We start from the raw sequence: 14,206 nt of genomic DNA on the forward strand, positions 1-14,206 counted from the left end.
TTATCTTTTTCTTCATGGCTTCTTGATTTTCTCTCTGGTTTTGGAAGGCTTTATGTACCCCAAGAATATAAAAATAAATGTTTTCCAATATCTCCTTCTAGTATTCTTATAGCTTGTTTTCTATCTTAGAATCTGTGACAATATGCCAGGCATTGTGTTGGTTGCTGGGGATATAAGGATAAGCAAGACTGTGGGTCTGTTTCTTGACCTTCTGGAGCTTACCTTGCAGAAAAAGCCAAGGAACTGGGGCTCCTGGATGGATGACTCAGTCGGTTCAGCTTCCAACTCATGATGTCAGCTCAGGTCACAACCTCAGGGTTGTGTGATCGAGCCCTGTGTCGCCCTGTGTTGGGCTCTGCACTCAGCAAGGAGTCTGCTTGAGATCCTCTCTCCCTCAGCCCCTCCGCCACCTTTCTCTCTCTCCCTCTCTTAAAACAAAAACAAAAACAAAACAAAAAAAAAAGAAAAGAAAAGAGAAAGGAAAGGAAAGGAAAAGAAAGGAAAAGAAAAAAAAAGAAAAGAAGGAAAGGAAAAGAAAAAAGAAAAGAAAAAAAGAAAAGAAAAAAGAAAGAAAAGAAAAGAAAAGAAGAAAAGAAAAGAAAAGAAAGGAAAAGAAAAGAAAAGAAAAGAAAAGAAAAGAAAAAAGAAAAGAAAGAAAAGAAAAGAAAAGAAAAGAAAAGAAAAGAAAAGAAAAGAAAAGAAAAGAAAAGAAAAGAAAAGAGGGACGCCTGGGTGGCTCAGTGGTTGAGCATCTGCCTTTGGCTCAGATCGTGACCCCGGGGTCCAGAGATCGAGTCCCACATCAGGCTTCTCGCAGGGAGCCTACTTCTCCCTCTGCCTGTGTCTCTGCCTCTCTCTTTGTGTCTCCCATGAATAAATAAATAAAATATTTTGAGAAAAGGGCAAGAGACCTATTAATAAAAAGATAATGGTAGGGATCCCTGGGTGGTGCAGCGGTTTGGCGCCTGCCTTTGGCCCAGGGCGCGATCCTGGAGAACCGGGATCGAATCCCACATCGGGCTCCCGGTGCATGGAGCCTGCTTCTCCCTCTGCCTGTGTCTCTGCCTCTCTCTCTCTCTGTAACTATCATAAATAAATAAAAATTAAAAAAAAATTAAAAAGATAATGGTAAAGCTATGAAAGAAAGACATTGTTAACTTGTCTACATATTCGTATCCTGTTATCTCCTCCCAGGAAAGATCTCTCCTCTCCTCATTGTAATGTTAGGAAAGCAAATAGAAGAGAAAAATGGAGAAGGTTTTAAGTCTGTCCCCGTGGCATCTGGTGCAGCTGCATCCCTAGCTTCCATCTTTTCTGGCTAATGTATTATCTCCGCCATTCTGTTTTAGTGGAGGCTCCTTGTAATCTTTTTTTTTCTCTTTAATTTTTCACCGAGATGTAATTAATATATAATACATTACGTTTCAGGTGTACAACATGATGATTTGATTTTTGTATACATTGTGAAATGATCACCACAATAAGTCTAGGTAATCACCATACAGTTCAATCACATCACCATACAGTTACAATCTTTTTATTTTTTCTGACAGTGGGAGTATATAATCTTTTGACAGTGTCCTTGCCACTATCCCCCCTGAACCTTCCTCTGAGGAGCCTGCAGGCTTTGGTGCACAGCCAAGAAGGAATTACAAAGACTTAACAAGGATGAGAACCGAGGAGAGGCCTGGATTGGCTCAAAAGGGACACTGGTGACCTTTCAAAGTACGACTGCGGTCCTGTGGTTGTGACAGGAGCTGAATTTCATGCATTGAAGCTCATCCTTTGTTGTCTATAACTATGGATTCTGTGGAGCCCATTTTAACTCATTCAGCCCTGAGTCTCGTCTCCCTTCCGTCCAACTCTACAGTCTCATTTCCATGAGTTGACATCTCTTCAAACTTCAAACCAACAAGGAATGGAGCCGCTCACAGTTCACCAAAGCAGAAGTTCTGACCAGGTGGGTTCCTTCTCTCCTTTCAAGGATGGGAGTTACTTTATTCCTGTAAGAAGCAGCATTCAGGGGGCCACCCAGGAGAAAGGTAAGAGGTTGGAGCAGAGTTTAGATGGGAACCACCATGGTGGTTTGTCAGCACCCACCAGAGTAGCTAGTAAAGACCTGAGATGTAAATTCCAGTTGCTAAAAAAAAAAAATTCCAGTTGCTTACTTACATACTGGAGTTCAAATCTACATTGTAGTAAAGCAATAGTATATATATATATATATACTATATACTATATATATACTATATATAACATATATATTCTTTAAATTGTTTATTTTTTAAGTTTATTTATTTTTCATAATCTCTGTACCTGATGTGGGGCTCAAACCCATGATCCCAAAATCAAGAGTCACATGTTCTACTTACTGATGCAGCCAGTGCCCCAGTAGTGTGTTTTTTTATAGCGTGTCTCATGTGCTAAATGCCCCTCTATGGGCTTTAAATAGTCATTTGATCCTCCTAATGCTACCAGTAAGTACTATTATTATTATCATCCCCATATTCCAGGTGAGGAAACCTCTCTGGAGTCCCAGAGAGGTTCCCAGACTTGACAAAGCCACATAACTAGTAAATGGTGGGGCCCAGGATTGGAACCCAGCCAGTCAGGCTGGACCCACCGCCTAGGTGCTTTTTAACAGCTACGCTTACAGCCTCTCAGGAATGAGTTTTGTTTCTATATCCTGAAGCTTTTTGGGTTTTATTGTTGTTGTTGTTCTTCTATAAAACAGTTAAGACATCTAAGGGTGAATTTTGAGAACATGAGAAACATAGCATCGGGCGATTCTCTTGCAGAGTTGGATAAAATATCCCAAGAAAAGAGGTTGGAGGTGTTGATGTTCAGAAGGAAGGCTTTTGAGGTTTTGTTTTGTTTTGTTTTTAATTCAAAATCATGGGTTCAAGCTTGTGTGATTGAAAAAAAGAAAAAAAAAATTTTTTTCAACTCAGGGAAGAAGCGGGGGCTGAAGATGCCGTTCAGCCTCTAGTGGGCCCGGGCGGGAAGGCAGGTGAGGGAGGAAGGAGGCGGCGGGCAGTGGTGGACAGCTGGTGAGATGATAACTCAAAGGGGTTGCAGGCAGATGGGTTTCGTTCAGTTTTGTGAATATGCTGTTCAGGATTTTAGACCATTGACTCCTGGAGCCCTCTATTGTGTGATGGCATCTCTTCCTCCCAAATGACTGGTGCCAACCGTGGAGAACAGAAGACTCAGGCTGTTTGACTTTGTGCGGGGGTCACGGGGCGGCCTCAGAGCATCGGATTCCCGCTCCCAGGAAGGCTTGAAAGGCAGCAGGCACGTGGTCTGTGCCCTAAATGCAGCGGCAGCCGGGTGCCGGAGGGGGGGGGGGATGGAAGGTGGGCCCCGGGGGCCCTGCGGGAGGAGCTGGGCCGACCTCACTACCGGCCTTATGGGGCTAGGGGAGCAGAGCTCACCTCCCCCATGCTCATCCCTTGCCTCTGTGCACCCGGATCTGCCTTTATCTACCCCCCCTGGGGCCCTGCTGTCAGCCCCCGCCCGACCCACTGAGTCCCGCCTGCAGCTCTGGGCCGGCTGGGGTGGTTCTGGGCAGCCCCAGAGGAGGAGGCGCCCCCAACCAGGCCCGACATGTCCGCGGGGCCTGTGCCGCGGCTTGGGAAGAGGCGCTGCCGCTTGGGGTGGGGAGTGAGCTGCCCCTGCACCCTCGGCCCCTGCACCCTCGGTCCCTGCCCCAGCCGCCCCTCGCGCCCCTACTGCTCCTCGGGTCCCTCAGGGAGAGGGCCATTTCCTTCATTGGGGGAGACTACCGAGGAAGGCCTGACGACCCAGTAAGGACCCAGGGGACTGCCCCTCGGGCTTCCTGGGCGCAGGCGCCGGTGCTTAGCCGAAGCCGGCAGATCCTATCCACGCAGCCGGGCGCTCTTCCTGCGGGAGCATCGGCCGGGAAGGAGGCCCGGAGTCCCGGAGATCGGTGCTTGCTTTTATTTTTTAAGTTACTGGGGCAAGTTCGCAAAGAGGGAAGGGAGCTCCTTTACAGGGGGCCCCGAGCTGGCCCGGCTGGGCGGGGAGCGGGGTGGGGGGGGAGCGCGGCAGGGGGGTGCCGGGGCGCAGGGGGCGGGGCCGGAGCCAGACCCGGAACCCAAAGGGGAGGGGAGGTGGCCGGCGCTGCCCGAGGGAGTCCGGGACGAGGGCCTTGCGCTGGCCGGGGCCGGGGCCACCAGGGACAGGGACTGGGGGACAACCCGCGGTGCACGGTGCCAAGTAGCACGGGCTCCTTTGACCCCCACGACCCGCATCCCCGTCGGACTGCCATGGCAGAGGGATGTGGAGGCACGCTCCCTGGGGGTGCCCAGGGGTTCCCAGAGGTGCCCAGGGATGCCTGGGGGTTCCCAGGGGTGCCCTGGGGATTCCCAGAGGTGCCCGGGGGTTCCCAAGGGTGCCCAGGGGTTCCTAGGGGTGCCCGGGGCTCCCCAGGGGTGCCTGGGGGTTCCCAGGGGTGCTCAGTTGTTCTCAGCGGTTCCCAGGGGTGCCCGGAGGTGTCCAGGGGTGCGCGGGTGTTCCCAGGAGTTCCCAGAGGTGCCCGGGTGTTCCAAGGGGTGCCTGGAAGTGCCCAGGGGTTCCCAGAGGTGCCCGGGTGTTCCTAGGGGTGCCCGGGGGTTCCCAGGGGTTCCCGGGTGTTCCCAGGGGTGCCCGGGTGTTCTCAGGGGTTCCCAGGGGTGCGCGGGTGTTCCCAGGGGTTCCCGGGGGTGCGCGGGGGCTCCCAGGGGTGCCCGGGTGTTCCCAGGGGTGCCCGGGGGTGCGCGGGTGTTCCCAGGGGTTCCCGGGGGTGCGCAGGGGCTCCCAGGGGTGCCCGGGTGTTCCCAGGGGTGCCCGGGGGTGCGCGGGTGTTCCCAGGGGTTCCCAGGGGTGCGCGGGGTCTCCCAGGGGTGCCCGGGGGTTCCCAGGGGTGCCCGGCCCGCGTGTGCAGCAGGCTCCGGGCCCGTGGGGCCGCGATGGCGAGAGCCCGGGGCTAGCTCCTGACCGCGTCCTGGGCTGGTCCGAGGCCGCGCACACGGAGGCTCTTGGCTGCCGCCGCCGCCCCGCTGCGGGCGCTCCGTGCGGTGTGAGCAGGGCGGGAGCCCGACCCCTGTGTGGCCTGCAGGGTGTGGGAATTCAATCCTGCCCGCCCCAGACACCCCCGCTGACTTGCCAAAAACCAGTCTCCACGATCTTACCGGCTTTGCCCTGCCCTTCCAGATCGTTCCCTTACGTTCTCTCGGGAAATGTCACTCAGGCTGGGCTTCTGTTGTGTCCTTCCTTGCCCGAGCCAGTCAAGTTATTTTCAAAGAGCTTCATCCAACCAGGGCCACCACACAGGAGTCCCAGCTGGCTTCCCAAACTCGGTTGTCATAGTGATCACAACAACTGAATTTAATTGAGAACTTACTAGAAGCCAGAGCCTGTGTTAGATGCTTAGTGTGACTCACCTCGCTTGACCCTCAAGCCAACACAGGAGGTATTACTAGCTTTACCATTTTACCAATGAGGAAGCTGAAGCTCAGAGGGGTTCAGGAACTTGCCCAAGGACAAACAGCCTGAGGTAGAGGTGCGATGGGAACCCGAACCTGTTTCCTTCCATAGCCAACCTATGCTGCTTCCAGGTCTGAGAACGACACTCGGAGATGACAGCACATAGTGGATGAGACATCCACAGCCGACCTGCAGGTGATCTGTGTATCTAGCCAACTCAAGCCCATTAAATGGAATTTAATTTAAAAAAAATAAAGGGAATTTTAATTGACTGGTACCAGCTAGTACGATTCCGATGGGTGACGTGATACTTAAATAACTAGTATCTCTTTTAGGGAAATAATTTAAATTTTGCCCTTCTTTAATATGTAATAACAAAGTGATTTCTTTTTTTTTATTTTTTTTGTAAATTTTTAAAAATTTATTTATGATAGTCACATAGAGAGAGAGAGAGAGAGAGGCAGAGACACAGGCAGAGGGAGAAGCAGGCTCCATGCACCGGGAGCCCGACGTGGGACTCGATCCCGGGTCTCCAGGATCGTGCCCTTCATGCCCTGGGCCAAAGGCAGGCGCTAAACCGCTGCGCCACCCAGGGATCCCAACAAAGTGATTTCTAAGGTTTCTTTTTTCTTTTTTTAAGATTTTATTTATTTATCTATTTATTTATTTGAGAGAGGGTGAGCAAAAGAGAGAGTACATACAGTGGGAGGCAGAAGGAGAGGGAGAAGCAGACTCCCCACTAGTGAGGGAGCTCCATGCAGGGCTGGATCAGAGGACTCTTGGATCATGAACTGAGTTCAAGGCCAGATGCTTAACCAACTGAGCTACTCAGTGAAAGTGATTCTTTTTTTTTTTTTTTAATTTTTATTTATTTATGATAGTCACACATTGAGAGAGAGAGAGAGAGAGAGAGAGAGGCGGAGACATAGGCAGAGAGAGAAGCAGGCTCCATGCACCGGGAGCCCGACGTGGGATTCGATTCCGGGTCTCCAGGATCGCGCCCTGGGCCAAAGGCAGGCTCTAAACCGCTGCACCACCCAGGGATCCCAAAGTGATTCTTTTTTTTTAAAAGATTTTATTTATTTATTAATGAGAGACACAGAGAGAGAGAGAGAAAGCCAGAGACACAGGCAGAGCGAGAAGCAGGCTCCATGCAGGGAGCCTGATGTGGGAATCGATCCCGGGACTCCAGAATCAGGCCCTGAGCCAAAGGCAGGCGCTCAACCACTGAGCCACCCAGGGATCCCCTGAAAGTGATTTTTAAGTTAAATAATTTATTTTAGATTAACATAAAAAGGTGGACATTTACAGTTATTCTTACCAATCTTTAATAACATTCAAAATATATATAATTTTTTACATTTCCTCACTTAAGTAGTAAGGCATATTGCTTAATTCACTTTAATGATATAAGAAAAAATATTTGTTCACCAATACGTTTTTTAAAAGATTTTATGTATTTATTTGAAAGAGAGACAGAGAGAGAGAGAAACGAGTGTGGGGGAAAGGGCAGAGGGAAAGAGAGAAGCAGACTCCCCACGAGGATGAGCCCAATACAGGGTGACCTTGGGCAACTTGGGGTTCAGTCCAGGACCCTGAGATCATGTCATAACCTGAGCCAAAGGCAGACGCTTAACTGACTGAGCCACCCACGCACCCCCCACCAATACATTCAAAACAGATATTTTTAATATTTTTTAAAGTAATCTCTACACCCAACATTGGGCTTGAACTCACAACCCTGAGATCAAAAGTCACATGCTTGGGGCAGCCCGGGTGGCTCAGCGGTTTAGCACCACCTTCGGCCTAGAGCCTGATCCTGGAGACGTAGGATCGAGTCCCACATCGGGCTCCCTGCATGGAGCCTGCTTCTCCCTCTGCCTGTGTCTCTGCCTCTCTCTCTCTCTCTGTCTCTCTCATGAATAAATAAATAAAATCTATTTTAAAAAAAAGAGTCACATGCTTTTCTGGCTGAGCCAGCCAGGCAACCCTAAAACAGATATTTTTATTGTATTTAATGTATGCTGAAATTTAAACAGACATATAAACATCTATTAAAAAGAGACATTCATAGCATGGTGTTTGGGATTCCTACAGTTTACTTTTTTTTTTTTAATTTTTATTTATTTATGATAGTCACACACAGAGAGAGAGGCAGAGACATAGGCAGAGGGAGAAGCAGGCTCCATGCACCAGGAGCCCGACGTGGGATTCGATCCCGGGTCTCCAGGATCGGGCCCTGGGCCAAAGGCAGGCGCTAAACCGCTGCGCCACCCAGGGTTCCCCTACAGTTTACTTATTTATGAACTTTTCCCTCTTATGTTTCTTAAAAATCAATTATTTATATTTATAATATGCTTCTATTTGGTGGATTTAAGAGAAAATATTTTGTTTCTATGAAATAAAAGGAGACCTCTTTGGTACTTTTCAAATAACATTTATAAGCATAGGTAGGTCTTTATTCTCCCATAAATGAATGACAAGCCCAACTGGATATAGGTTATCACTCTTAGTGTTTAAAGGTATGAAGACAGACTGTCTCTCTGTAATTTTTTTTTCTGTCTGTAATTTCTGTAATTCTTAATGACTGTGAGACTCTAGGTAAGTAACTTAATCTCTCGGTACTCCAATTGCCTTATCTTAAAAAAAAGCAGTGAAATAACAAAAAAGAGTAATTATAGGGTTATGAAGAGTAAATGAATTAATGTGTATAAAGCCCATATGCATATAAAGTCCATTTTAGAAAATCTGGAAATTATAGAAAAAGAGAGACAAAACCAGAAATCACCCAACCTCCGTAGCTCAACGAACAGCAGCTAATCTCAGTGGTGCTTTTGTACAAATTAGAAAACTTGGCCCTGCCTCAAGATACTTAACTGCCGTCAAGCCAGAAAGTTGTCTTAATAGGGGGCACCATTTATTAATTACGTGGGGACATCAGGCATGAACCAAGATTGTCCCAAGCAAAACAGGACATTTTGTCACCTTGTCTGTGGATGACAATGTAGGATGTTTTCAATTTGAGGCTATTACTGATCATGTTGAGATGAGCAAATTTGTACATAAAGTTTTTCCTGTATTTAGAATTTAGGCTGGATTCCAGCACCTAGCAAGCACACAGAGAGTATTTGTTGAATAAAAATGAATGAATGAAAGGGGGGCCGGAGGCAGCTGGAAGGAGAGGAAGGGGGAGGGAGTAGAGAGAGAGAATGGGTTTGCTGAAGGACATGCTAAATTATTTTCCAAAAGTGCCCTATCAGTAGTGGCTGTTTCAACTGGTGTTAAGCTAGATGAAAAATGGTATCTCAACTTAATTTGCATTTCTGTATCAGCGAAGTCAAATATTTTCCATATGTTTGTTCATTTATTTTGGCTGTTTATTGGGATCTTGGATTATAAAATTGTATAAATTCTTTATATTTTACAGGTACTAACAACTTAAAATTTTTCTCTGCAGCTATTTTGTTCAGTTTAACTTCTAGCTGTTGTTATTTTCTTGGTTTGTTTGTGTTTTTTCACATGGTGATTTCCAATCTTCGTGCAGGAAAATGTATTGATATTTTGTTTTGTGATTTATATTATCACATTAAATCTTAGAGATTTCCTGACAAAGATCTGATAACCATTTGTATTTTTTTTCTCATTCTTTCACGATCTGATTTTATAATACCTCTAACTCCCTAATCCATCTGGAATCAGTTTTGGTAATTTGTGTGTGTGCACTAGTTATTCCAACATCATTGTCGAATATTTCTTTCACTGTTCATCCATTGGTGATGTCACCTTCAGGTGAGAATTCACATCTATGGGATCTTTCTCTGTGCTACGTCCCTCCATTTGGTGATCCTTTACATTCTTTTGTCCATCTTTAAAATCAGTGCAAGAGGGCAGCCCTGTGGCTCAGCGGTTTAGCGCCACCTTCAGCCCAGGGCATGATCCTGAAGACCCAGGATCGAGTCCCATGTCAGGCTCCCTGCATGGAGCCTGCTTCTCCCTCTGCCTGTGTTTCTGCCTCTCTCTCTCTGTGTGTGTGTGTCTCTCATTAATAAATAAATATAATCTTTAAAAAAAAAAATAAAATAAAATAAAATCAGTGCAAGGGGCCAAGTCAGCTGCAAAGAGTGATGAACACTCTTCAAGGCTGTGTAGTGTCTGCGTGAAGGAAGTCTAGAAGGACAGTTAGCTCACTGTGGGGGTGAGAGGTCATCAAGGTCAAGTAGAACATCACAATCACTGCAGGCTGAGACTCCTCCCTGCACAAATAAATAAAGAGGAAAAATAATTAAATAAATACATGTACTACCAACACAGCATGTCACCCCTAAACAAAGGAAAGCAGGAAGAGTGAAACACTGCGATTGATCCAACGTTCCTATTATTGAGAGAGGCCGTCCAGCTCCTCATGAGATCTGCTGGCAAATTTACCCAGGGTTGAAATCAATCCTTCGAAAGTGTTCTTTGCTTGGAGGCTCAGTAACAATAGAGGAATGGAGGGTGTGCAGCCAGCTGCCTTCCCAGGAGGTGGGGCCGGGCTTGGCCACTGAGACACCTGCTGGTGAGGAGCTTTACTGCACCGTTAGACTTGGCCAGTTGGGCCTGTCTGGGAGCCACTGGTTCAGGGGAGTGTGCATTTGGGGACCCTCGGTGCCCTCGTTTCTCCTCCACGACAACCTAATCTGATGCGTGTGCGTGAAGCTACAGAAACAAGTGCCAAAAGATCCAGAAACGGAGTAGCCCCTGCCAAGTTGGAACCAAGAAGCGAGATGGCCCCACCTTAAGGCCTCAAGCCCTGGTAAGAGGCCAACGTAGTCAGTTCAATTAACATTCATAGGGAGCAGCAATGTGCTTCAGCAAACGGATCATCTCCATCCCACACGCGTCTAGACTCACAGAAAGTTGAACCAGGGGATAATCATACTTTTTATTTATTGTAATTATAATCTTGAATGGTGGGTTCACCCACATTCAGAGTTTCCCAAGGCGCAGATTGTTCCCCGGGCCATCCAGGATCATTTGCCACACATCTGAACCCCAGGGGTGTGCTCAGTATTTGAAATTAGTCATTTATGATCGAGGGCCTTCTTCAACGGCCCAGAAAAGGAAAGATTAAGGGATTCATTCATTCGCTACTCTCTTCATTCATCCACTTCTATATTGAGTGTCCCAGCACCGCACTCGGGGGCAATGGTGGTGAGTAGACAAGCGCACTCATTGCCCCCTCGTGATTGCATATCCTAGAGGTGCAATTGAGAAAGTCTCCGAGATCACTGAGATGACGTTAGGGTGACAATCAAGTGAAGCAGCTTGGTCTCTGGGGTCACAGAAAACCTTCAGAGAAGGGCAGGTACAAGTTAAGTCCTGAAAGACAGATGGGAGGTAACAAAACGTGGGAAGAGTGGCCAGAGGGAGACTCAGGTGAGAGCACTGTGCCTTACAATCACTCAGTTACAATCACTCAAATGTAGTCAGTGTGACTCAGCAAAGGATGCTAGAGGGAGGGCAGCCCCGGGGGCTCAGCGGTTTAGCACTGCCTTCGGCCCAGGGCCTGATTCTGGAGACCTGAGATAGAGTTCCACATCGGGCTCCCTGCATGGAACCTGCTTCTCCCTCTGCCTCTCTCTCTGTGTCTCTCATGAATAAATAAATAAAATGTAAAAAAAAAAAAGATGCAAGAAAGAGGCATTAGTGGGGACATCCCGGGACTTTGTGGGCTTCTCCTAAGCACAATGCAAAGACAATGAGGAGTGTTTCATTTTGTTCTGTTAAAAAATTTATTTATTTAATAAATATAACATATTTATTTTATAAAAACAAGAAGAGGACCAGAGAAAGAAAAAGAGAATCTCAGATAGACTCCCTGGTGAGCCCAGAGCCTGATGTAAGACTCAATGTCAGAACCTGAGCTGAAATCAAGAGTTTGAGGCTTAACTGAGTGAGCCACCTGGAGCCCCAAATAGGAGTTTTATTTATTTTTATCTTTTTATTTTATTTTTTTTAAAGATTTTATTTATTTATTCATGATAGTCACACAGAGGGAGACAGAGAGGCAGAGACACAGGCAGAGGGAGAAGCAGGCTCCATGCACCGGGAGCCCGACGTGGGACTCGATCCCGGGTCTCCAGGATCACGCCCCGGGCCAAAGGCAGGCGCCAAACCGCTGCGCCACCCAGGGATCCCTTTTATCTTTTTATTTTAAAAAATTATTTATTTATTTATTCATTCATTCATTCATTCATTCATTCATGAGAGCCTAGGCAGAGAGAGAAGCAGGCTCCATGCAGGGAGCCCGATGTGGGACTCAATCCTAGGACCCGGGGATCACAATCTGAGTCAAAGGCAGACTCTCAACTGCTGAGCCACCCAGGTGTCCCCAGATAGTAAGAAGCATCAGATTTGCTTTTTATTATTACTTTTTATTTATTTTTTATTTATTTAAAGATTTTATTTATTTATTCATGAGAGGCACAGAGAGAGAGAGGCAGAGGCACAGGCAGAGGGAGAAGCAGGCTCCATGCAGGGAGCCCAACTTGGGATTCAATCCTGGGACTGCAGGATCACGCCCTGAGCTGAAGACAGATGCTCAACCGCTGAGCCACCCAGGTGTCCCAGATTTGCTTTTTTTTTTTAAAGATAATTTTGGAAAAAAGAAAAAAAAAAGATAATTTTGGTTGCTGCCTGGAAAACAGGAAGGAGGAGGGCAACTGTGGCACCATTTAAGAAGCTTTTGCAAAGGTCTAGGTGAGAAATCTTGTTACTGTATTCACTGGCATTACAATAGTGGTGTTTTAATCTGTAACATGAGGGAAACAATACTATTATCCTCATGGGTGTAACCAGAGTTCAATATTAAGTATTTACAAAAGTGTCTAGCATGTGGTAAATGATCAATTAATTTTGGCTACTGTTATGATATTGGCTATTATTTGAGGCAGCTGTTTCTTACTAGATTAAAGAATTTTCCTTTTGGTACACACATCAAACTTTTAACAATAGAGTGGGAATGAGTGAATGAAGGTCAGATTTTGTTCTAGAAATGTATTAATTACCTGAATCTTTTACAGTTAACATGTGTGCAGTGTACTATTTGTGTAATTTTTATTTTATTTTTATTTTTTATTTTTATTTTTTTAAGATTTTACTTCTACATGAGAGACACACAGAGAGAGAGGCAGAGAGAGAGACAGAGCGAGAAGCAGACTCCACGCAGGGAGCCCGACGTGGGACTCGATTCCGGGTCTCCAGGGCCACACCCTGGGCCAAAGGCAGGCGCTAAACCGCTGAGTCACCCAGGGATCCCTATTTGTGTAAAAATAGGGAATTTTCAAAAAAAATAATAACTAACCCTAGGCATCAACCCCTGGAATGAGAGAGGAAGAAGGGGATCCCTGGGTGGCGCAGTGGTTTAGCGCCTGCCTTTGGCCCAGGGCGCGATCCTGGAGACGCGGGATCGAATCCCACATCGGGCTCCTGGTGCATGGAGCCTGCTTCTCCCTCCGCCTATGTCTCTGCCTCTCTCTCTCTGTGTGACTATCATAAATAAAAATTAAAAAAAAAAAAAAAAGAAAAGAAAGAGGAAGAAGTATAACAGAAGGTGAAGAACTTGAAATGCCAAGTGAGACGGATCCGGATTCAAATCTCAGCTCGTGGGACCCCCAGGTGGCTCAGCGGTTGAGCAGCTGCCTTGGGCCCAGGGTGTGACCCTGGGGTCCTGGGATCGAGTCCCACATTGTGCTCCCAGCGAGGAGGCTACTTCTCCCTCTGCCTGTGTCTCTGCCTCTCTCTCTCCCTATGTCTCTTATGAATAAATAAATAAAATCTTAAAAAAACAAAACAAGGGCAGTCCCGGTGGCGCAGCGGTTTAGCGCCGCCTGCAGCCTGGGGCGTGGTCCTGGAGACCTGGGATCGAGTCCCACGTCAGGTTCTCTGCATGGAGCCTGCTTCTCCCTCTGCCTGTGTCTCTGCCTCTCTCTCTCTGTCTCTATGAATAAATAAAATAAAATCTTTTAAGAAAAAACAAAAACAAAAACAAACTAACAAACAAAAAACAAAACAAAAACACCAAATCCCAGCTCAATGGTGGGAAAGTGACAAAACTTCTGTAAGCCCCAATTTCCTCATCTGTAAATTAGAAATAATCACAATATCTAGTTCATAACTGTTGTTAAGATGAATGGAGATAATAAAATGCCTGGTACAGAGCAAATGACCACGAAGTGGCAGCTATTCCCAATATGTAGAATGGAGGAAATGACCACTTTTCAATTTCCAAATGTGGTTGGTATAATATAAATTCACTCAATATAATATAATAAAGACTTTCTACGAAAAATATCCTTCTGGAGATCCCTGGGTGGCTCAGCGGTTGAGCATCTATCTTCAGCTCAGGACACGGGATCCCAGGATCAGGGATTGAGTCCCACGTCGGGCTCCCTGCATGGAGCCTGCTTCTCCCTTTGCCTGTGTCTCTGCCTCTCTCTCTGACTCTCATGAGTGAATAAATAAAGTCTTTAAAAATAAAATAAAATAATAAAATAAAATAAAATAAAATAAAATAAAATAAAATAAAATAGGGGTGTGAGGTGGCTCAGTTAAAGTGTTTGCCTTTGACTCAGGTCATATTGAGCCCTGCATAGGCCTCCCTGAGCAGGGAGTCTCCTTCTCCCTCTCCCCCTTGCCCTGCTCATGCTTCTTTTGCTCTCTCTCTCAAATGAAATTTAAA

At 46.6% G+C, this 14,206-nt stretch overlaps 1 long non-coding RNA gene across 1 annotated transcript in view; it reads left to right on the forward strand.

Moving 5' to 3' along the window:
* The window catches only part of LOC140602466 (uncharacterized), a 41,372-nt gene extending 35,661 nt beyond the window's left edge, over positions 1-5,711 (forward strand). Inside the window, exons 2-3 of the long non-coding RNA XR_012005413.1 lie at positions 1,554-1,960; positions 5,599-5,711. This is a non-coding gene — a long non-coding RNA (uncharacterized lncRNA). The remainder of the gene's footprint in view (positions 1-1,553; positions 1,961-5,598) is intronic.
* Positions 5,712-14,206: the final 8,495 nt, after the last annotated feature.

The sequence above is a fragment of the Canis lupus genome, chromosome 13 (genome assembly GCF_048164855.1).
Source record: "Canis lupus baileyi chromosome 13, mCanLup2.hap1, whole genome shotgun sequence".
Taxonomy (NCBI): Eukaryota; Metazoa; Chordata; class Mammalia; order Carnivora; family Canidae; genus Canis; species Canis lupus.